General features: G+C 51.2%; 1 pseudogene across 1 annotated transcript; it reads left to right on the top strand.

Moving 5' to 3' along the window:
* The first annotated feature begins 13,868 nt into the window (after positions 1 to 13,868).
* On the top strand, positions 13,869 to 21,204 carry LOC146761586 (uncharacterized; annotated as a pseudogene). Its single transcript, XR_014944289.1, has 6 exons — positions 13,869 to 14,894; positions 17,686 to 17,825; positions 18,343 to 18,409; positions 18,520 to 18,559; positions 18,636 to 18,725; positions 19,063 to 21,204. The product of XR_014944289.1 is annotated as an uncharacterized LOC146761586 (transcript).
* The last annotated feature ends 1,557 nt before the right edge of the window (positions 21,205 to 22,761 follow it).

Below are 22,761 nucleotides of genomic sequence, written 5' to 3'. Positions count from 1 at the left end.
GTTCCATAACCTTCCCCAGCACTGAGGTGAGACTGACAGGTCTGTAGCTACCAGGATCATCTTTCTGGCCCTTTTTGAAGATGGGCATCTTATTTGCCAGCCTCCAGTCTGCTGGGACATCCCCAGTTAGCCAGGACTGCTGATGAATGATGGAGAGTGGCTTGGCAACCACATCTGCCAACTCCCTCAGCACTCTATGGTGCAATCCATCCGGCCCCATGGACTTGTGAGCATCAAGATTTCAGAGCAGGTACAAAACCATCTCATTGTGGATCATGAAACGCCTATTTGGTTCCTCAACCCCACCTACTAGCGCAGGAGGCTGCATTCCCTGGCAGTAACAAGTCTTTCTATTAAAACTGAGGCAAAGAAGGCATTAAGCACCTCAGCCTAATCCTGATCCTCGGTCGCCAAGTTGCCCTCAGCATCCAACAAGGGATGAAGATTCTCCCCAGCCCTCCTCTTGCTGTTCATACATTTATAGAAATATTTATTGATGTCCTTTACCTTAGTGGCCAAGTTCAGTTTTGGATGGGCTTTGGCTTTTCTAATTTTCACACAGCTTCCCTATGTACCTGTAATCATAAGTCACTTGCCCACTCTTCCAGAGACCACAAACTTTCCTTTTGCTCTTGAGATCCAGCCAAAGGTCTCTGTTCAGCCAGTCCAGCCTCCTTGCCCGTTGGCTCATCTTCCATGACCTGGGGACAGTCAGCTCACGCACCTTTAAAATTACTTTAAAAAAAAGTATCCCCAGCCTTCCTGGGCTCCCATGCCCTCCAAGGGACCCTCTCAGTCCCGGTCCTAAAGAGGTTAAAGTCTTCCCTCCGGAAGTCCAAGGTGGCAGTTCTGACTCCCCTCTGTGGTTCAGCAAGGACTGAGAAATCTAGCATCTCGGGATCACTTTGTCCCAGACGGTCTCCAACCTTTCCATCCACCACAAGATCTTCTCTGTCAACAAACAGCAGGTCCAGGACTGGGCTTCTTCTTGTTGGCTCCCTCACCAGTTGTGTCTGGAAGTTATCTCCCACACACTCTAGGAACCTCCAGGACTGTTCCCTATCTTCTGTACTGTAAATCCAGCAGATGTCTGGGAAGTTGAAGTCCCCCACAAGAACAAGGGGGAGAGACCTTGAGACCTCACCCAACTGTCTGTAAAGTGTCTTGTCCACCTCTTCAAGCTGACTGGGCGGATTGTAGCAGATTCCCACAATAATGTCAGTCTGATTGGCCTTCACTTTTATTCTGGCCCATAAGCTCTCAACCCTATCCTTTCTGAAGAGCTTGTGGCCATCCACTGCAGTACTCCAATCATTGGAGCGATCCCACCATGCTTCTGTAACAGCAACCAAGTCAAAGATCACCTGCCACACAACGGCCTCCAGATCCTCCTGTTTGTTGCCCGTGCTGTGTGCATCAGTTTATTATTCCCTCCCCTCTTCGTGTCTACTTTAAGGCTCTCTCCACAAGCCCTACCAGCTCCTGGGAAAGGATCCATTGCTCCCTTTCAGACAGGTGAGACCCATCAGCAGATCTCAGGCCAGGTGCCAAGTAAACCACCCCATATGGACCAAAGAACCCAAAATTCTTACATTTGCACCAGCCTCCCTGCCATGTGTTCATAAGATGAATTTTCCTGCTCCTCTCAGTGTCCTTCTCTGCCACTCACAGAAGAGAGGAAAATACTAGCTGTATGCCCGCTCCATCAACTAACCACACCAGCCACCTGAAATCATTTTTTATAATCCTCAGGCTTCTGTCAGCGACCTCATTACTGCCAGCCTGAACTATTAATAAAAGACAATAGAGGGGTGGATCATCAGACTGAGGGGTTTTCTAGAAATATCCTGGGCCCCAAGGAGGCAGAACTCTTCCCTACAGATACGGTCAGGCCAACATATAGGGCCCTCTGTTCCTCTCAGCAGGGAGTTGTTTACCGCAATCACCCTTCCTGCTGGAGGCAGTCTGGAGGTGTGGAGTTGACCATCTCACCCTAGACAAGCTCACAAGTAGATCTCAATACTTCCCCAATACAGGAAGGACGTGGAGCTCTTAGAGCGGGTCCAGAGGAGGGCCACTAAGATGATCAGAGGGCTGGAGCACCTCTCCTGTGAGGAAAGGCTGAGGGAACTGGGCTTGTTTAGCTTGGAGAAAGCTCCAGGGAGACCTCAATTGCAGTCCTGCAGGACTTGAAGGGAGCGTTTAAACAGGAGGGGGAAAGCCTGTTTGCGAGAGTACATAGTGATAGGACAAGGGGGAATGGTTTTAAACAGAGACAGGGGAGGTTGATGTTACAGATTAGGAAGAAGGTTTTCACAAAGAGAGTGGTGGCACACTGGAATAGCTTACACGGGGAGGTAGTGGATTCCCCACCTGGAAGGCATTCAAGACCAGGCTGGATACAGCTCTGGGCAGCCTGGTCTGGTGGTTGGTAGCCCTGCATATGGCGGGGAGGTTGGAACTAGATGATCATTACGGTCCTTTTCAAGCCAGGCCGTTCTATGATTCAGTGATCTCCCACCGCAACTTTGCTCACCTCACCCTGAGGTTCTAGGTCCTCAAACCTATTGTAAGAGTGTTAGGTGGACTGGTCTCTTCAGTGGGGAGGAGGTCTGCAAATTGGAGTAGGCTTTCTATAACATGTAGCAAGTCAGGGATGCTGAGACTAGGAAGGGGTCTAAGAGGCATTTGGCTTTAATGTGGGGCCTGGATAAAGGTGGAGGAAAGGTTTTTGTCTTTTTTGTTTTTACCAGCCAGTATCCTAATAGGACATCAGAAAAGTGTACCGTGTGGAAATCGAGTTAGTATAAATTCCCTCAGATGTGCCTGTTTTCCCTGCAACACACCTTTCTGCAGGAGTTTATCTGCTCGAGGCTTTTATCAAGGAGCTTCTCTAGCAAAATGGCTGTCTCTCCTCAAAGAAGTCATCACAGAGCACTGCCAGGCACATCTCGCTACACAAACATGCATTTCATGCCTGCCAACTTGTCTGGGAGGCTGAGGGGAGTGGAGGGCTTTGCTTAGGTTTGTCTGGAATCTGTGGGAAGACCTAGTGCTGTTTGCTTTTGCTTTCCAGGTGCTTGTGCTCTACGTGCTAGAACACAGTGAAACACAATTAGTCCATTTACAGCATTTCCCTCACCTGCATATTGTACAAACCACCCCAGGCCAGGCTCAAACTAGCAATGATGCCAGTCCAGCCAAGAAGAAACTTCCCTATGTGGCAGTGGCTGAAGAACAGGATTCTCCACTAAGATTCCTTAATGAAGCCCAACTAGTGGATGCCTGATTGCCAGGTTTTTTTTAAGACACACAGACAGTCAAGCTCATAAAAGATTGGCAGAGGGTACACACTCAGCAAAGTGGAATTTGATTACAATTTGGATGAGAATAATCAGCAGCTTTACACCTTAATTTTTTTTTTTTTTCCGCTATGAGCAATGAGTTTATTATCTCCCACAATTCATTTTTATTTGAGTTGTATTCTGCAACCTTACAGCCTTCCCAAGAAGAAAACAATGTGTGTGCAGGTTTCCCAGTTTGGGATCTGCTATATGCTATCAATGCCACTGACCTAATGCACAGAACTATGCTTGCTGATGTGCCTAACTCACATATCAGCGTCCCTGACAGTTCTGAAAGCAAAGCGCTAGAGATTGCTCTTTGAGCAAACACTCCTGTTGGGTAATTCCTGGAAAGACACCTGTGGGGAACAAGCACTAAGCAAAGTGTCTATCAGGGTAAACGTCTTCAAAATTTCAAAGACATGATTTTGTCTTTTCCTGGTATGTGATCAGATGCCTAATATTTCATAAAACTACATTGATTAGGATAACTCTCACTAGTCTCTTCAGTGGGGAGGAGTTCTGCACCCTCCCTGCTCACACACCCTGTACCAAGAGCCACATTGCTCCCCAGGAGCTGTGCTCTTCCCACCTGGGGGAGCTGGGGCTCCCTTGTTCTCCCGGTGGAGAACTTCTGGTGGTGCTTTGCCAGTTTTACTTCTCCCTGAGGGGTCTGCCTGGTGAGCCTCTGCTCCGAGCTGATCTGATCGAGCTCCTCCCTGAAAATGCTGGGGAAGGGCAGGCGGCAGCAGCAGCAGCAGCACGGCCACCATCGCCTTGCTGGACTCGCCAGGGCCGACAAGTGCTTCATGGGCTCTCCAAAGTGGGAGCACGGCACAGGGCCGGGATTCAGTCCTTCCTGGTGAGAGGCACAGGCTTTGCGTGGCCCTGCACAGGGCCGGCTCTCGGTGCCGGGCCGGGCTGGCCATGGCCCCGCTGTGCTGAGCCGGCCGGGCTGTGCCACACCCCGCTCGCTGTTCTTGCATCACAAACGTTGCCATAGAGCAAAGCTGCTGACGGGGTAACTCACATCACAAAGGGGACAGCCCAGAATTCGGGGCACAGTCGGGCTGGGAGCCACTTTGCTTGTGAGCGGACTGAAGAGAGGAGCTTGACTGCTTAGCTCTTTCAGCACATCGCAGGCAGCGCTGATTTCTGGGGAAAGCGCTTCTTCCTCATCATGGAGGACGATACCTTCTACCGTATCCTCTGGATCACGACAGTCTCATTACTGACTGTACTTATTCCAGCCTTCAGGAAGTGGATGGTAGGAGTCAGGGCTGGTGCTGAGCCAGGCACTGCAACACAGGGAGGGGGTTCGGTGGGGGCCAGGGCCATCCCCAGGGCTGGGCTGGGGAGGACTGCCTGGGAGGAGAGGCCGTGTCCCAGCAGGGCCTGGCCAGGCTCGGCAAGGAGTCCCAGGGCAGTCACGGGCCGAGCCTGGCTGTGCCCTGGGTTGGTGGGAGCCGCTGAGGCTGCTAGGGATGCTCCCCTCTCACTCGCTGCTTTCTGTGCCCATACAGAAGGAAAGGTCCAAACGTCCCAAACAGAGGAAGTGCCAACATGGAGCTAACCAGGCAAATTCTAGAGGTGAGCAGCCCTGGGCAAGGGAGGTGCCTGCAAAGACAACCCCTGGCCCCACTTGCCCACCACCCCATCACGTTCTCCCTATCCACTCACTCTGCCTTCTTTGCCAACAGTTTGGGACTTGTGCACATCTTCACAGCACGCGAGGATGCAGTAAGTAACACTGTTCCTCTCCTGTCACCTCCCACCAGCTGAAATCCCACTAACACTGCTCTCTGCTCTGCTGCAGCTCCTCAGTGCCCAGTCAGACGGATGACACCTATGAAGCCATCCAATGTTTGTACAGAACTGTTCAAGACTCCAACAGATGCTTGGACAGGTGAGACTACTGATAGGGGATGGGGACAGGGGCAGGGCTTGGTGAAATGGAAATCAGCAATGACTCAGGGATGGCAGAGGGATATCCAGAGACTTGAAATCTGAGAGGCAGTGCCCTTGTAGAAGGGTTTACCACTGAGGCACGGACACGAGTGTCGTCCTTGCTTTGTTCTCTGTAAGCAGGAATGGAACCTTGGGCACACACTTGTCGGGACCCCAACAAGTGAAAATAACAAAGCCTGCCAACAGCTTTGAGGCGACAGAAGTGCCCTGGGGCCCTCAGGAGTGTTTGGCTCAGAACTGCCTTCATCTTCCTTCTCTTTCTCCATCTCACACAGGCTCATGTTGCAAATGCCTGAGGGCAGCAATGAGGGCAGCAATGAGGGCAGCAATGAGGGCAGCAAAGAGGGCAGCAATGAGTGGGGCAGCAACGAGGGCGGCAACGAGGGCGTCAACGAGCGCATCAACGAGGGCACCATCACCTGTTGTGGGGATATGAAGACACCTTGCCCACAACCAAAGTCCCAGGAGCGGGACCTGCCCTTGGTGGATGAGGCTATGAGAAGTCTCCTGGAGCATCCTGACATGAAAATGCAGGCACCAGAGCACCTGCAGAAGAGCCTCTCAGAGCCTAATCTGGGGCACAAAGACTCCCAGCTTCCACATCCACTGAGGCAAACAAGGAGGTCCAAACAAGGTGCTGACTGCTACAGACTCTGTGAACACCCTGACGACCAGGAGAACAGGGTGATGTATCTATGGCTGGAGCAGTATGAATACGTTCAGAGGAAGATGCGGGACTTTTTCACACCACACTGCGTCCTGCCTAGCAATGAAGGATCCAAGGGTGTGTCTCCATCTGACCCTGTAGCCCAGCTTGATGCAGGAAGAGCAAAAGTAGGAGAGAGAAATCCACCTGCGGACAGGGCCAGTAAGCAGCAGGGCCAGAAAAATACCACTGCTGCTCAAGAGCCAAAGGGGCTCCCTGGACATACCCTTGCGGGAAGTAGATCTTCAGTTGCGTCAAGCAGGATTCTGCCAAAGGATGAGCCATTCAGGCCCCAGTCAGCAAAGCCAGAGGCGAGGCCCAAGAACGTGGCAGAACAACACAGGACACAAAGGTCAGAGACTCCATCTCAGCTGTGTACAGGCTGCTGTGTGCCACGCTTTCTGTGCCGCTGCATTCAGCGTGACTGGGCCAAGCTCAAAGCAGCCAGCAAGGACCTCTGTTCCAAGATCAGAAAGGGAAGCGAGAAGCTCTCCAGGAAGGGAAATAAGCCCTTCACAAACAACAGATCCTCAGAGCCAACAAGGCTGGACGCGAGTCATCATGGGAGCAGACAATCACTGACACCTCTGGCCAAAATGAAAACCGCAAGTCCATTTCTGGACGGAACAAAGAAGGACTTGGTGGCATCCGAAGTCGAGTCTTTCAGTGGTGACAGTGACGACACAGATGCCAGTATGGTTACAGCTGCCAGTAAGCTCTCAGCTGCCAGTATTGTCTCAGATGCCAGTATGGTCACTGCTGTCAGTAAGCTCTCAGCTGCCAGCAAGGTCAAGGGTGCCAGCAAGGTCACGGGCGCCAGCAAGGTCACAGGCGCCAGCAAGGTCACGGGCGCCAGCAAGGTCTCAGCAGATTGGTGTGCGGCCATGTAGCATGCAGAAATATAAACGGTGATAAGTCTGTGAAGAGAACCAGCTCCAATTCTCTTACCACACCGACATGTGCTGGTTGGCCTACCACAAGCTGCACGCTGGGTGAGAAGCTTTGTTGTGTGGAAGAGCCCCTTTCTTACACCAGTCAGATACAGTCACTAAACGTAATTTGGCATGTGATGGTCTTTAAAGGTTGCAGCCAGTGTAAAGTTTCACACAGGAAAGACTGGGGCTCTTTCTTGTCTCCTCCTGCCTCTGCTCCTTCTCAAGCTCCGCCTAACGACATGGAGGTGCTGGGGCAGACCCAAAGGAGGGCAATGGGGCTTGTGAAGGGCTTGGAGAATATGCCCTTCAGGGACACACTGAGGGAACTGGGACTGTTTATTCTGCAGAAAAGGAGTCTGAGGGGAGACCTTATTGCTCTCTTCCAGTATCTGAAAGGTGCTTACAGCAAGAGTGGGGCTGGTCTCTTCTCACTGGTGACAGGATGGGGGGAAATGGCCTCAAGCTGCATCAGGGTAAGTTCAGGTCGGATATCTGGAAAAAAACCATATTTACAGAAAGGGTTGTTAAGCACTAGAATAGGCTCCCCAGGGAGGTGGTTGGGTCAACATCCATGGATGTGTTCTGTTTAGCCTTGAGAAAAGAAGCCTGAGAGGGGACCTGATGCAAGTCTGCAAATATCTGAGGTGTGCGGGGCAGAGTGGGGAGGCCAGACTCTTTTCAGCAGTATGTGGAGACAGGACAGGGGGAAACGGCCAGAAACCTGAGCAGGTTAACTCACACTAGTCTCTTCAGTGGGGAGGACAGGGACAAGAGGCAGCAGGCCCGAAAAATGCTCCTGCAGATCATCAGCCAGAGGGGCTCCTGTGCCTACGGACATCAACGCCTGTCATTGCAGGAGGAAGCCCACTAGGACACACAGTGAGTAGCAGATACCTGTCACAACCTTCCAAAGAGCAGGAGCTCTCCCTGTTAAGTGACCTCACAGGTGATCAACTCCTCTTTCTTTTGTAGTCTGCAGCTCTTCTGCCACCTCTGGAGGCAATGCTGGTAGCATCTCATGACTTTCCGTAGTACGAGCGAGGCCAGAAATGCCAATAAGGGATCAAGCCAGGGCGGCAGCAGCCTCAGGCACCTGAATGTGCTGGCACCTTTTGCCTGTAGAGAGACAACCCACATGCTGCTACTTAGGAGTGGACAACACTCCTTTTCAACAAGGAGAATACCAACTCCCAATCTCACCAACAGGCTGGGGGAGGCAGGAAGTTCCAACCACGCTGTCTCCTCACAGGGAACCAGGCAGAAAAAACCCCATACACTTCCCGACCTTCCCTCCGATGCCCCCTCCCCCCATGCCCATTTAGGGCAGCCCACAGGAAAAACAAACAAACAAACAAACAAAACAAACAAAAAAAAACTTGTCCCCTTAACTCCCATTATCCTACATGATATTCTGATGTGGAATAGGAAAACCAACCAAATTACAATGCAATAACATTCTACCCCTTATTCCACATCACTACATCGTGCTTAACTTTTATCAACATACTAACAGAACAGTAGCTAACATGCATGTAAGGTTGAATAATATGAAGATGGTAGCAAAGCTAATACTAAAGGTTATTTGTAAAGGAAAACTCACTGTACTGGGTAGTACTTTGGTTTTCCCAGACCAGACTACTCCCAGGAATTTTACAGATAAACCTGGACCTTGCAGCTTCTGTGGGTTTATAGCCCACCCCCTTTTCTGCAAATAAGCTGTTAACAAATCTGCTGCTTGTCCCACTGGCTCTAGTGAGTCGGATGGTAACAGGAGATCGTCAGTATAATGATATAAATTGACGTTTTCCGGTTTCTCCCAATTAGCCAGGTCACGTGCCACCAAATTATGACAATAGGTGGGAGAGTGCACGTACCCTTGTGGTAGGACCTGAAAAGTCCACTGCCTGCCCTCCCATGTAAATGCAAATTGATCTTGTGATTCTTCACTTACTGGAATACTGAAGAATGCATTTGCTAAATCTAGGACACAATGGTATGTCTTAATTTCTCTACTTAATGTGTCCATTAGGGAGGCAATATTGGGTAAGGCCGCATGAATATGTGGTGTGACCTTATTCAATTCCCTATAATCTACCATCATTCCCTATGTTCCATCCGACTTTCGCACTGGCCATACTGGGGAATTGTATGGGCTATGTGCAGGTCTTATAATACCCACTCTTTCCAATTCCTACACCGTTTTTGTTATTTCCTCTTGCCCGCCTGGGAGTCTATACTGTTTTACTGTAAGCTCCCAGAGATTGGCTGCACCTGCAACTTCAGCCCCAGGTGCACAAGGAGACTCAGAGAGAAGAATCCTTCCATGACGACGGGGACAAGAGGCAGCAGGCCTGAAAAATGCTCCTGCAGATCATCAGCCAGAGGGGCTCCTATGCCTACGGACATCAACCCCTGTGAGCAGCAGATACCGGAAATGATTTTATGATTTTTGGTTACTGATATTCCACATCATAACAATATGTAGTGCTATTGCTCCGGTTTCTCAGAAGAAAACTACAAACTACATATCCCAGAGGACTTTGCATTATTCTTTCAGAATGCTCACATATCACAAGACATTCTCTCTTTTCCTTTCTTCTTGCCCTGGCTAGACTTCTCACCTGAGAAGTGGCATTAGAGTGAGGCGTCTGATTTTTGGATACTCTGTCATTTTATTGGACTTAATGTATTATAGTGTGTTATCTTGTATTCTGATACAAATAAAAATAAACTAATTTCTCCTCACATTGTTGCTGCTGTACCCTTGTGGTTCCATGGTTCTCCTCACCCCAATCTCTGACATCAAGAGCAACTCCCCCACCCGTCCTACCTCGCCTATCTCTCCTAAATAGTCTAGAGCCTTTGATGGCAGTATCCCAATTGTAGGAGTCATCCCACCATGTTTCTGTGATAGCAACAATGTCATAACTTTCCGAATGCATCAGAGTTTCCAGTTCCTCCTGCCTGTTACTCAGGTTGCGTACATTAGTATAAGGGCACTTCAGCTGGGCTATCCATCTCGCCACCTTTATAAGGGATCCAGGATCCACTAGAACAGTAGCATCCCCAGCATCCCCCTGCCCTACTCCCTCCCTTTGCACTCTGCCATCATTGCCCACGGAGTTTGGTACAATCCCTCGAATGACCCGTTCAACCCCAGTAGCCCTTATTTTGCCCACTTCCTCCTTCGTTCCTAGTTTAAAGACCTGTCAATGAGTCCCGCTAATTCTTCAGCTAATATCCTCTTACCCCTCAGGGACAGGCTGCTTGCATCAGCAGTCATCATGCCAGGTGCAGTGTAGATTGCCCCATGGTCAAAAAAGCCAAAGTTCTTGCATCTGCACCAGCTCTTAAGCCATCTATTTAAGAGTTGGGTTTTTTGGATGCTCCCTGTACCTTTCCCTTTCACCACGGGTGTAGAAGAAAAGACCACCTGCACCCCAGCTCCTTCAATTATTCGCCCCATTACCCTGAAGTCTTTCTTGATAGACCTCAGGCTTTCCTTATCAACTTCCTTGCCACCAGCCTGAATTATTAAAAGTGGGTAGTAATCTGAAGGCTGAATCAACCTAGAAATTATCTTTGAAATGTCTCTGACCCGTGCCCCAGGAAGGCAGCACACTTCTCTGCGGGTAAGGTCGGGCCGGCATATAGGGCCCTCTGTTCCTTGCAGAACGGAGTCACCTACAACAATCACCCTTCAGTCCTTATGGGTAGAAGCAGTCTTGAGGCTTGGGGGCGACCGCTTCGCCTGAGGCAACCTCATGGGTGAACCTGTCTCCACACTCTCACTCGTCCCCCCCTCAAATTCCAGGGCCTCAAACCTGTTACACAGAGGCACCTGGGGAGCCGGGGATGGTTGGGATGGGGGATGCCCCCACCACCGAGCCAGTACCCGTTTCCACTCCTCCTCCCTTCTCAAATTGCTGCTTGGGGGAAGAGAGGACAGGGGGCTCGCTGCACCACAGTCAGCTGGCTGGTTCCCCTTTACCTCCTGTTCGTAAGGTGTAAGGTGGCAGGGGCTGACATGCTCCATTAGGAGCCTCGGCCGTGTGCTGAGAACCTGAGGCTGAGAGGGACTGACACCACCAGTCAGTCTCCCTCTCACACTCTTTTATAGTCCTCAGCCTCTCCACTTCCTCCTTCAGGTCAACTACGAGGCTGAGCAAGTAGTTCACCTGGGCGCAGCGAACACAATCACTGCCTCCCTCACCCAGCACTGCAAGGGCCAGGCTCTGGCACTCAGTACAGCCAGAGACCTGCACACCAGCATCTCAGGTTGGGAGCTCAGTCTGAGTCTCCTCAGACATTTTGGCAGCAGCCTTCCTATAAGGCATGTGCAGGACCTCAGTCTGGGTCTCTGCAGTCTTCTTGGTTGCTGCCTCGTTTCTGAGAGCTTGGGACCCTTGTCTGGGCCTCCTCAGTATTTCTGGTAGCAGCCTTCCGCCGGGGAGCAACCACGTCAAAGCAGAAGACGTAGCAGCACTGAAACGGGAAGTCACGAGCTGCAAGAACCCAGACCCCTCCTGTCTGTCTCTGGTGGGCACCGACTAGTCGCTCCCTGTGCCCGTTTCAATCTCCCGCCGTTGCCAGGCAACGCCAACGCCACGTAACGTCAGTCACGTCAGTCACGTCAGTCACGTAGCCGCTCCCGAGAGAGCTGCTCCTCTGGCCGGGGGTCCCTGCTTGAAGGAACCGCCCGAGATCCCCCTTGAACCGCGCGGTCAGTCGCTGCTGATCGGTCCGGGACGGCTCCGAGTCAGGAGACTTCGGCGATCAAAAGGGCCTCACAGAGAACCAGGCAGAAAAACACCCCGTCCCCTTCCCGGCCTTCCCTCCGGTGCCCCTGCCCCCATGCCCATTTAGGGCAGTCCACAGGCAAAACAAACAAACAAAAAAAACTTGTCCCCTTAACTCCCATTATCCTACATGATATTCTGATGTGGAATAGCAAAACCAACCAAATTACAAAGCAATAACATTCTACCCCTTATTCCACATCACTACATCGTGCTTAACTTTTATCAACATACTAACAGAACAGTAGCTAACATGCATGTAAGGTTGAATAATATGAAGATGGTAGCAAAGCTAATACTAAAGGTTATTTGTAAAGGAAAACTCACTGTACTGGGTAGTACTTTGGTTTTCCCAGACCAGACTACTCCCAGGAATTTTACAGATAAACCTGGTCCGTTCTGCAAGTTCAGTTTTGGATGGGCTTTGGATTTTCTAATTTTCACACAGCTTCCCTATGTACCTGTAATCATAAGTCACTTGCCCACTCTTCCAGAGACCACAAACTTTCCTTTTGCTCTTGAGATCCAGCCAAAGGTCTCAGTTCAGCCAGTCCAGCCTCCTTGCCCATTGGCTCATCTTCTGTGACGTGGGGATGGTCAGCTCACGCACCTTTAAAATTACTTAATGTATCCCCAGCCTTCCTGGGCTCCCATGCCCTCCAAGGGACACTCTCAGTCCCTGTCCTAAAGAGGTTAAAGTCTTCCCTCCGGAAGTCCAAGGTGGCAGTTCTGACTCCCCTCTGTGGTTCAGCAAGGACTGAGAAATCTAGCATCTCGGGATCACTTTGTCCCAGATGGTCTCCAACCTTTCCATCCCCCACAAGATCTTCTCTGTCAACAAACAGCAGGTCCAGGACTGGGCTTCTTCTTGTTGGCTCCCTCACCAGCTGTGTCTGGAAGTTATCTCCCACACACTCTAGGAACCTCCAGGACTGTTCCCTATCTTCTGTACTGTAAATCCAGCAGATGTCTGGGAAGTTGAAGTCCCCCACAAGAACAAGGGGGAGAGACCTTGAGACCTCACCCAACTGTCTGTAAAGTGTCTTGTCCACCTCTTCAAGCTGACTGGGCGGATTGTAGCAGATTCCCCACAATAATGTCAGTCTGATTGGCCTTCACTTTTATTCTGGCCCATAAGCTCTCAACCCTATCCTTTCTGAAGAGCTTGTGGCCATCCACTGCAGTACTCCAATCATTGGAGCGATCCCACCATGCTTCTGTAACAGCAACCAAGTCAAAGATCACCTGCCACACAACGGCCTCCAGATCCTCCTGTTTGTTGCCCGTGCTGTGTGCATCAGTTTATTATTCCCTCCCCTCTTCGTGTCTACTTTAAGGCTCTCTCCACAAGCCCTACCAGCTCCTGGGCAAGGATCCATTGCTCCCTTTCAGACAGGTGAGACCCATCAGCAGATCTCAAGCCAGGTGCCAAGTAAACCACCCCATATGGACCAAAGAACCCAAAATTCTTACATTTGCAACAGCCTCTCAGCCATGTGTTCATAAGATGAATTTTCCTGCTCCTCTCAGTGTCCTTCTCTGCCACTCACAGAAGAGAGGAAAATACTAGCTGTATGCCCGCTCCATCAACCAACCACACCAGCCCCCTGAAGTCATTTTTTATAATCCTCAGGCTTCTGTCAGCGACCTCATTACTGCCAGCCTGAACTATTAATAAAGGACAATAGAGGGGTGGATCATCAGACTGAGGGGTTTTCTAGAAATATCCCGGGCCCCAAGGAGGCAGCACACTTCCCTACGGATAGGGTCAGGCCGACATATAGGGCCCTCTGTTCCTCTCAGCAGGGAGTTGCTTACCGCAATCACCCTTCCTGCTGGAGGCAGTCTGGAGGTGTGGAGTTGACCATCTCACCCTAGACAAGCTCACAGGTAGATCTCAATACTTCCCCAATACAGCAAGGACGTGGAGCGCTTAGAGCGGGTCAAGAGGAGGGCCACTAAGATGATCAGAGGGCTGGAGCACCTCTCCTGTGAGGAAAGGCTGAGGGAACTGGGCTTGTTTAGCATTGGAGAAGGGCACCAGGGAGACCTCAGTTGCGGTCTTGCAGGACTTGAAGGGAGCATTTAAACAGGAGGGGGAAAGCCAGTTTTCAAGAGTGCATAGTGATAGGACAAGGGGGAATGGTTTTAAACAGAGACAGAGGAGGTTGATGTTACAGATTAGGAGAAAGGTTTTCACACAGAGAGTGGTGGCATTCAAGACCAGGCTGGATGCAGCTCTGGGCAGCCTGGTCTGGTAGTTGGTGGCCCTGCATATGGCGGGGAGGTTGGAACTAGATGATCATTACGGTCCTTTTCAAGCCAGGCCATTCTATGATTCAGTGATCTCCCACCGCAACCTTGCTCACCTCACCCTCAGGTTCTAGGTCCTGAAACCTATTCTAAGAGTGTTAGGTGGACTGGTCTCTTCAGTGGGGAGGAGGTCTGCACCCTCCCTGCTCACTCACCCTGTACCAAGAGCCACACTGCTCCCCAGGAGCTGTGCTCTTCCCACCTGGGGGAGCTGGGGCTCCCTTGTTCTCCCGGTGGAGAACTTCTGGTGGTGCTTTGCCAGTTTTACTTCTCCCTGAGGGGTCTACCTGGTGGGGGCCAGGGCTATCCCCAGGGCTGGGCTGGGGGCACTGACTGGGAGTGTAAAGTTTGGTAAATGTTGGGGTGATGTTCCTGGGGGGGGGGGCTGTGCGGGAGCGGGGCCGAGTGGGCTGCCGGGTTTTCTAACCGCCCCTGCTGCTCCTGTTTTCGCCTCTTTTTTTCCGCGACTCCTGCCCTCGCCGCTCCTGTTTACGCCGCTTCGCCCTCCCCCGCTCCGGATTGGACGGACTCGGGACGGGGAGCGGAGGCTCCTAGCAATGGGGAACGTGGCGGCAACAAGTAACAGCCCCCAGCAACAAGAAAGAGCAAAGCCTGGCAACAGAGAAGGCGCAGTCGCAGAAGCACGAGACCCCGGCCACTCAGAATAAGAGACTAAGGGGAGGTGTTGATTTCTCTGTCTGCGTAGCGCTGTGGTGTTGCTTGTGATAGCTTCCTCAAATTAAGTAACTAATTTATGATTTGGAAACGGATTTGGTCTAATTCATGACAGTTTGGTGCCGTGACTCGGATGAAGGTGATTCGATCAGGAGTAAGTATAGGCCGGTGAAGCCGTTCGGTTGGGGTTGGGTTTCCCGGAGCACAACGACTGAGACGTCCAATTGCGGGCGAAGCGAGTGCGGACCCCTCGGTAGTGCGGTTCGCACATCCCGTGAGGGACTGGGCCACGAAAAGGGGGAAGCGTGTGTGTGTGTGCGTGAAGGTGCTGCCGGAAGATGGGACAGAAGAACAGCAAGCCTTCTGGTCCCATGGGTGGGGGAACTAGTGGTGAGGGTATAGCTATACCCTGTATTCCCCCAGACAGTCCACTGGGACTCATGATTAAGAATCTGAATGATTCCCATTCTAGGCGGGGAAAAAGTAAAGTTAAAATGATTCATTATTTTGTAGAAGTATGGGGCAATAAGCCCATAAAAGGGGAGAGTGTATTTTGGCCCCTTTTTGGCTCCTCTGAGGACTGGGTATGTCAGGCCCTTAACCTCTATGTAAATGCTAGGAGCCTTTTAGTTCAGAGCAAAGTGAGTATGCCCACCTCTGGATAGCCTCAGAGACGAGGAGGCATTTATATCCCATAAAAGAACAAGGAGGGCGGGAAAAGAAGGGATTTAGAAGTCCCAGTGTCACCACCGCCCTACATACCCGCACCCACGGCCCCGTCTTCCAGGGGGCCGGGAGCACCGACCCGCCCTCTCGCTACGCCTCCCCTCCCCGACCTTCCCCTCTCTCCTCTCCCCGCGGCGCCGGTCCCGTCCGCTTCCGAGTCTGGGCCGTCCGATCGGTTGCCGGGAGGCTTGGGTCCCGTGCGGGCGGGGCGGTCCGAGCCGCGTTTATTCTCCCGAGCGCAGCGGCCACCAGGCGCCGGGTTACGGAGGGAAACCCCGGGGCCCCACTGGCGGACGCTCCCCCGAGGGTCGCCGGGGCCGGCTGGCAGGTGCCGGGTTTCCCCTCGACGCGCCGTCCCGTCCGTCGGGCAGCCGGGCGGGCGGGCGAAGGCACCTCCGCGGAGCCTTCGGGTTGTTTCCCTCACCCCAGGGCCAGGTACCTAGTGTCCGTAGTGCCCGCGCCTCCGCACGTCCGTCGGCCGCGGAGCCGGGCGGAGGTTTTAAAAACAACAACAAAAAAAAAGTTCGCTCCGCGCCCCGGTCTGCGAGAGAGAAGGGGTGTGTCAGGGGCTCTGTTTGCTGGGACCCGAGGACAGAATGGGCCCTTGATAAAATTAAAAGTGGGTCCCCCAACGCAAGGAAATAGAATTCCTTGTAGATCCAGGGGCTGAAAGATCAACAATCCAAACACTGCCCTTAGGATGTAAAGCCTCTGCAAAAAAGTACAGGTGATCGGGCAAAAAGGGGGAACCATTTGGGGTCCCTGTTATAAAAAGGGTGTTGATTGAATCAGACCTGAGGCCAAATGCAATCTATTAGGTAGGGACTTCATAGTAGAATTAGGAATAAGCTTAGAAGTAGTAGATAAAAGATTAGAGATTCGGTTATGTCCTCTAAGAGTAGAGGATGGGGTAGTACACGCTTTTGGGAAAATATAGAAGGAGAGAAGACTTAGAAAATTAACAAGGAAAGGGGTTAATTCATCAAGAATTGATCCTTCAGGTTTTAAAAGCTATCAGAGAACCAAGGGAGATTGCAGTAGTACATGTAAGGGGTCACCAACGAGGACTGGATCCTCAAACTAGAGTTAATAACCTAGCTGACCAGGAGGCCAAAAAGGCTGCTCTTTTGTGTGTGTGTATGAGGTGACCGAAAGGGGGGCTGTCCGGCTATGTTTGCAGAGGGTGGGTCAGATCCTCTTCCCCTGTTCTGTTTTATGACTGTGGAGAAAGAAAAGATGATACAAATGGGTATTTGGGAAAATGAAATGGGAAAATGGACACTACCTGATGGATGGGTGGTTGTACCAAAATCAGTAGCTATGAGGTTGTTACGGAGGTTCCATGAACAAACACATTGGGGTGCTCAGGCCTTCGTGGATCAGTTTGCCAATAATTATATGTGTATAGGGGTATATAACATAGCAAAGGGGATTGTTAATGGATGTGTGACTTGCCAGAGGGTTTATGCAAAGAATATGAGAAAAAGAATCCCAGGAGGGTGAGAATTGGCTTATCGACCCTTCGCAAGGATCCAGTTGGACTTCATTGAACTCCCTAAAACTGGGAGATATAAATACTTATTAGTGATTGTAGACCATCTTACAAACTATGTTGAGGCATTCCCTACGGCAAGGGCTACAGCACCAATGGTAGTAAAGATACTAATAGAAAATATAATTCCTCGATATGGAATTATAGAAGCAATAGATTCTGACAGGGGACCTCATTTGTGTCAAAGGTTACACGTGACACAATGAGAATTCTAGGGATTAAATGGGAATATCATACTCCTTGGCACCCTCAGAGCTCTGGTAAAGTAGAACGAATGAATGGGGAAATTAAACAACAACTTAAGAAATTAATGACAGAAACTAAGGCATCTTGGATAAAACGCTTGCTGTTAGCTCTGTGAAATATACGTGTGAAACCCAGAACTGATCTGGGAATTTCACCTTTTGAAATGCTGTATGGTATGCCCTATAATCTTGAAGTACCTCTTGATCACCCCATTTACAAGATGATCAAATAAAACCTTACCTTATACAATTAATGAATGAGTGCAAGGAACTACAAGAGAAGGATCTGATTGCACAGCGGTCCCCATTGGAGATAGCAATCCATAGAATATAGCCAGGGGATGGGGTCCTAATAAAAACCTGGAAAGAAGCTGCACTAACACCACAAGGGGAAGGTCCCTATGTTGTTTTATTTACTGCAGAAACAGCTATTCGAACCGTAGAGAGAGGATGGACTCATGCCAGCCGTGTTAAAGGACCCATCAGTGACGAGAAGTGGGAGGTAGCCCCCGGGAGTGACAACCTGAAACTTACACTGCGACGAGCCCAATGGGTAATCCAGGTAAAGGCTCCCCCTGAAGAACACTACTGCTGCCGAGAAGAACTAAAAAACCTCGTAGCTGGTTGCAACCCAGTTGACGGGTGAGGCAGAGAAGTGAATTGTGGGGAAAGATGGGCCTTAGGGGTATCCATTGGTACTTGGGGATTCTCACAGTGATCACATTTTATATATCAGCACACCACCACCCACACCAAGCTTCCTTACCTCCCTGTGTGACCTGGTACCTCTACAGCCCTGTCTAAGTCAACAGGGTTACTATTTTTGCCCAAGCTCAGACCCAGGGAGGGGATACTGTAGCCACCCAGGCTCATATTACTGTGCCTATTAGGGATGTGAAACTATTGCCTCAGATTGGGCACCTGGGAGGAGAGGCCGTGTCCCAGCAGGGCCTGGCCAGGCTCGGCAAGGAGTCCCAGGGCAGTCATGGGCCGAGCCTGGCTGTGCCCTGGGTTGGTGGGAGCCGCTGAGGCTGCTGGGGATGCTCCCCTCTCACTCGCTGCTTTCTGTGCCCATACAGAAGGAAAGGTCCAAACGTCCCAAACAGAGGAAGTGCCAACACAGAGCTAACCAGGCAAATTCTAGAGGTGAGCAGCCCTGGGCAAGGGAGGTGCCTGCAAGGACACCCCTCAGCCCCACGTGCCCACCACCCCGTCACGTTCTTCCTATCCACTCACTGTGCCACCTTTGCCAACAGTTTGGGACTTGTGCACGTCTTCACAGCATGCGAGGATGCAGTAAGTAACACTGTTCCTCTCCTGTCACCTCCCACCAGCTGAAATCCCACTAACACTGCTCTCTGCTCTGCTGCAGCTCCTCAGTGCCCAGTCAGACGGATGACACCTATGAAGCCATCCAATGTTTTTACGGAACTGTTCAAGACTCCAGCAGATGCTTGGACAGGTGAGACTACTGATAGGGGATGGGGACAGGGGCAGGGCTTGCTGAAATGGAAATCTGCAATGACTCAGGGAGGGCACAGGGATAATCCAGAGACTTGAAATCTGAGAGGCAGTGCCCTTGTAGAAGGGTTTACCGCTGAGGCACGGACACGAGTGTCGTCCTTGCTTTGTGCTCTGTAAGCAGGAATGGAACCTTGGGCACACACTTGTTGGGCCCCAACAAGTGAAAATAACAAAGCCTGCCAACAGCTTTGAGGTGACAGAAGTGCCCTGGGGCCCTCAGGAGTGTTTGGCTCAGAACTGCCTTCATCTTCCTTCTCTTTCTCCATCTCACACAGGCTCATGTTTCAAATGCCTGAGGGCAGCAATGAGTGGGGCGGCAACGAGGGCACCATCACCTGTTGCGGGGATATGAAGACACCTTGCCCACAACCAAAGTCCCAGGAGCTGGATCTGCCCTTGGTGGATGAGGCTATGTGAAGTCTCCTGGAGCATCCTGACATGAAAATGCAGGCACCAGAGCGCCTGCAGAAGAGCCTCTCAGAGCCTAATCTGGGGCACAAAGACTCCCAGCTTCCACATCCACTGAGGCAAACAAGGAGGTCCGCTCGCTTGCCCTTCCAGCGCAGGCACATGCAGGCTCAGGCATGGAGGTCATCAGCAGAGGCCTTTGGCCAACGGCAAAAATCTGCCTCCCTGATGGACACACGCAAACAAGAAACAATGCGTACAGTCCATGCTGACTGCTACAGACTGTGTGAACAGCCTGACAACCAGGAGAACAGGTTGATGTATCAATATCTGGAGCAGTATGCATACGTTGAGAGGAAGAAGCGGAACTTTTTCACACCACACCGCGTCCTGCCTAGCAATGAAGGATCCAAGGGTGTGTCTCCATCTGACCCTGTAGCCCAGCTTGATGCAGGAAGAGCAAAAGTAGGAGAGAGAAATCCACCTGCGGAGAGGGCCAGTAAGCAGCAGAGCCAGAAAAATACCACTGCTGCTCAAGAGCCAAAGGGGCTCCCTGGACATACCCTTGCAGGAAGTAGATCTTCAGTTGCATCAAGCAGGATTCTGCCAAAGGATGAGCCATTCAGGCCCCAGTCAGCAAAGCCAGAGGCGAGGCCCAAGCACGTGGCAGAACAACACAGGACACAAAGGTCAGAGACTCCATCTCAGCTGTGTACAGGCTGCTGTGTGCCACGCTTTCTGTGCCGCTGCATTCAGCGTGCCTGGGCCAAGCTCAAAGCAGCCAGCAAGGCCCTCTGTTCCAAGATCAGAAAGGGAAGCGAGAAGCTCTCCAGGAAGGGAAATAAGCCCTTCACAAACAACAGATCCTCAGAGCCAACAAGGCTGGACGCGAGTCATCATGGGAGCAGACAATCACTGACACCTCTGGCCAAAATGAAAACCGCAAGTCCATTTCTGGAGGGAACAAAGAAGGACTTGGTGGCATCCGAAGACAAGTCTTTCAGTGGTGACAGTGACGTCACAGCTGCCAGTAAGCTCACAGCTGCCAGCAAGGTCCCAGGCGCCAGCAAGGGATCAAGCCATGGTGGCAGCAGCCACAGGCACTCGGGCATGCAGTCGCCAGTTCTCTCTGGGACCAGTATTCCAGTCTCCCTCCTTCAGGATGTAGCAGCATGTCCTGCAGGAGGGAGATTTGAATATTGGTCCCAGAGAGATTTGGAGGCTCTGCGGGAGGGAGACCAGAATGTTCTCCCTCCTCTTCACAGTGCAGATCATCAGCCAGAGGGGCTCCTGTGCATTGATGTCCCTAAGGACATCAACCGATGTCACTGCAGGAGGAAGCTCACAGAATAATGCAAAGTCCTACAAACTACGTATCCCAGTGGACTTTGCATTATTCTGCATGTATGTATATGTAGTGCTATTGCTCCGGTCAATAGTGTTATTGTCCGGAGCAATAGCACTACACCCAGGATGCTTTCCTGCAGAGAAAGCACTCCTCCACCAAGCAGAGAGCCTCATGTCTGCCAGAGCCTCCAGTTCTCTCTGGGACCAGTATTCCAATCTCCCTCCTTCAGGATGTAGCAGCATGTCCTGCAGGAGGGAGATTTGAATATTGGTCCCGGAGAGATTTGGAGGCTCTGCGGGAGGGAGACCGGAATGTTCTCCCTCCTCTTCACGGCTCACGGCTCTCTGTCCCTAAGGACATCAACCGCTGTCACTGCAGGAGGAAGCCCACAGAATAATGCAAAGTTTTACAAACTACATATCCCAGTGGACTTTGCATTATTCTGCATGTATGTATATGTAGTGCTATTGCTCCAGTCAATAGTGTTATAGATGGGGAATATAAATAATGAAAAATCATAAAAATTAGCCTCTCTCTATTGCCACTTCTAATGTGAGAAGTCTAGCCAGGGTTTTTGGATTCTGTGATTTTATTTGACTTACGTATTTTAAATTTTTTTTTAATTTCTTTAATTATTTCAAAATAAAATAATTTCTCCTCACACTGTTGCTGCTGTACCCTTGTGGTTCCATCCCTCTCCTCACCCCATTAGGAATCGGGCTAAACCAGGAATCGGCCAGACTCCTCTTTCCCTGCTCGCTACTCAGCCATCCTTGGGACAGCTCTGTTACCTGAGTGAACACAGTGGCTGTCCTGGTCCCTCAGGGCAGGGACCTGGGCCTGGCATTCCAAGCCAGGAATGCAAAGGGCAGAAATCAATGAGGTCACGTCAGTCACGTAGCCGCTACCGCGAGAGCTGCCGGGCTGCTCCTCTGGCCGGAGGTCCCTGCTTGAAGGAACCACCCGAGATCCCCCTTGAACCGTGCAGTCAGTCGCTGCTGATCGGTCCGGGACGGCTCCGAGTCAGGAGACTTCGGCGATCAAAAGGGCCTCACAGAGAACCAGGCAGAAAAAACCCCGTCCCCTTCCCGACCTTCCCTCCGGTGCCCCCTGCCCCCATGCCCATTTAGGGCAGTCCACAGGCAAAACAAACAAACAAAAAAAACTTGTCCCCTTAACTCCCATTATCCTACATGATATTCTGATGTGGAATAGCAAAACCAACCAAATTACAAAACAATAACATTCCACCCCTTATTCCACATCACTACATCCTGCTTAACTTTTATCAACATATAAACAGAACAGTAATTAACATGCATGTAAGGTGCAACTTCCAGGGGCCCCAGAGGCATTCAGCAAAGGGCAGAAAGCAATGAGGTTGGGTGTCCACAGTGGAAACAGAGGCCCCAGAACCTGTTCTGTAGGACAGACAGTGACCCTGGGAATGGCAGAAAGATGCCTCCGTGGGCATCACCTCTCCTTGCTGTGGCATGGTATGTATCAGTCTCCTTCAAAACCCTGCTGGTGACCCAATAGCCCTGGGAGGGTGGTAGGATCCCAGTCCTGAGCTCTGAGCCTCATTAGGAGCTCTACTTGACCAAGTACACCGGGACAAGTAAATGGCCAAGGGGAGCACAGAACAGTGACAGCTGACAGAGACAACTGGCAATTAAGAACTCTTGTAGGTTGTTGCTGAAGAGATGAGCCTCAGGGCGGGTAAGACTGTGTTGGGCAAGGACTCTAAAGCAAAAAGGACCAACAAAATAGCTCTTTGTAGGGCTTTTCTGAAGCCAACAAAAGCGCTGTGGGCTGTCATAGCGGGATTGGAGCCCCCACTGCAAGTCTTTTACCACACCAATAGACGCCGGTTGGCCTACTACAAGCTGCGCGGTGGGTAAGGAGGTTTGTTGTGTGGATCAGCCCAGTTGTGGTTTGGGGTTTCTGTTCTCGGTACTCCACATCACAACATCATGCAGAACAGTGGCAGTTCGTGTTCTGGTTCCGTGTTACTGCCATTTGGGGCATTTTGGGTTCCCAGAGGGAGGGGCGGCATCCCCAGAGGACTTGGTGCGAAGAGGAAGCCCCACTGGTCTGGACAAAGGCGCTCTCTGCCTCTGGCCGTCTTCCCTTGAGCTATTGTAGTTTGACTCCTACTTTGGAGTACATCTTAAAGATCTCTCAGCTCTTCTTTCTAAAAATATTGACTATGGAACCC

Source organism: Coturnix japonica, chromosome 3, assembly GCF_054131305.1.
Source record: "Coturnix japonica strain WE chromosome 3, WE-NBRP24, whole genome shotgun sequence".
NCBI lineage: Eukaryota > Metazoa > Chordata > Aves > Galliformes > Phasianidae > Coturnix > Coturnix japonica.
The sequence above is the reverse complement of the archived record's forward strand: the minus strand, read 5'-3'. Positions and strand labels throughout refer to the sequence as shown.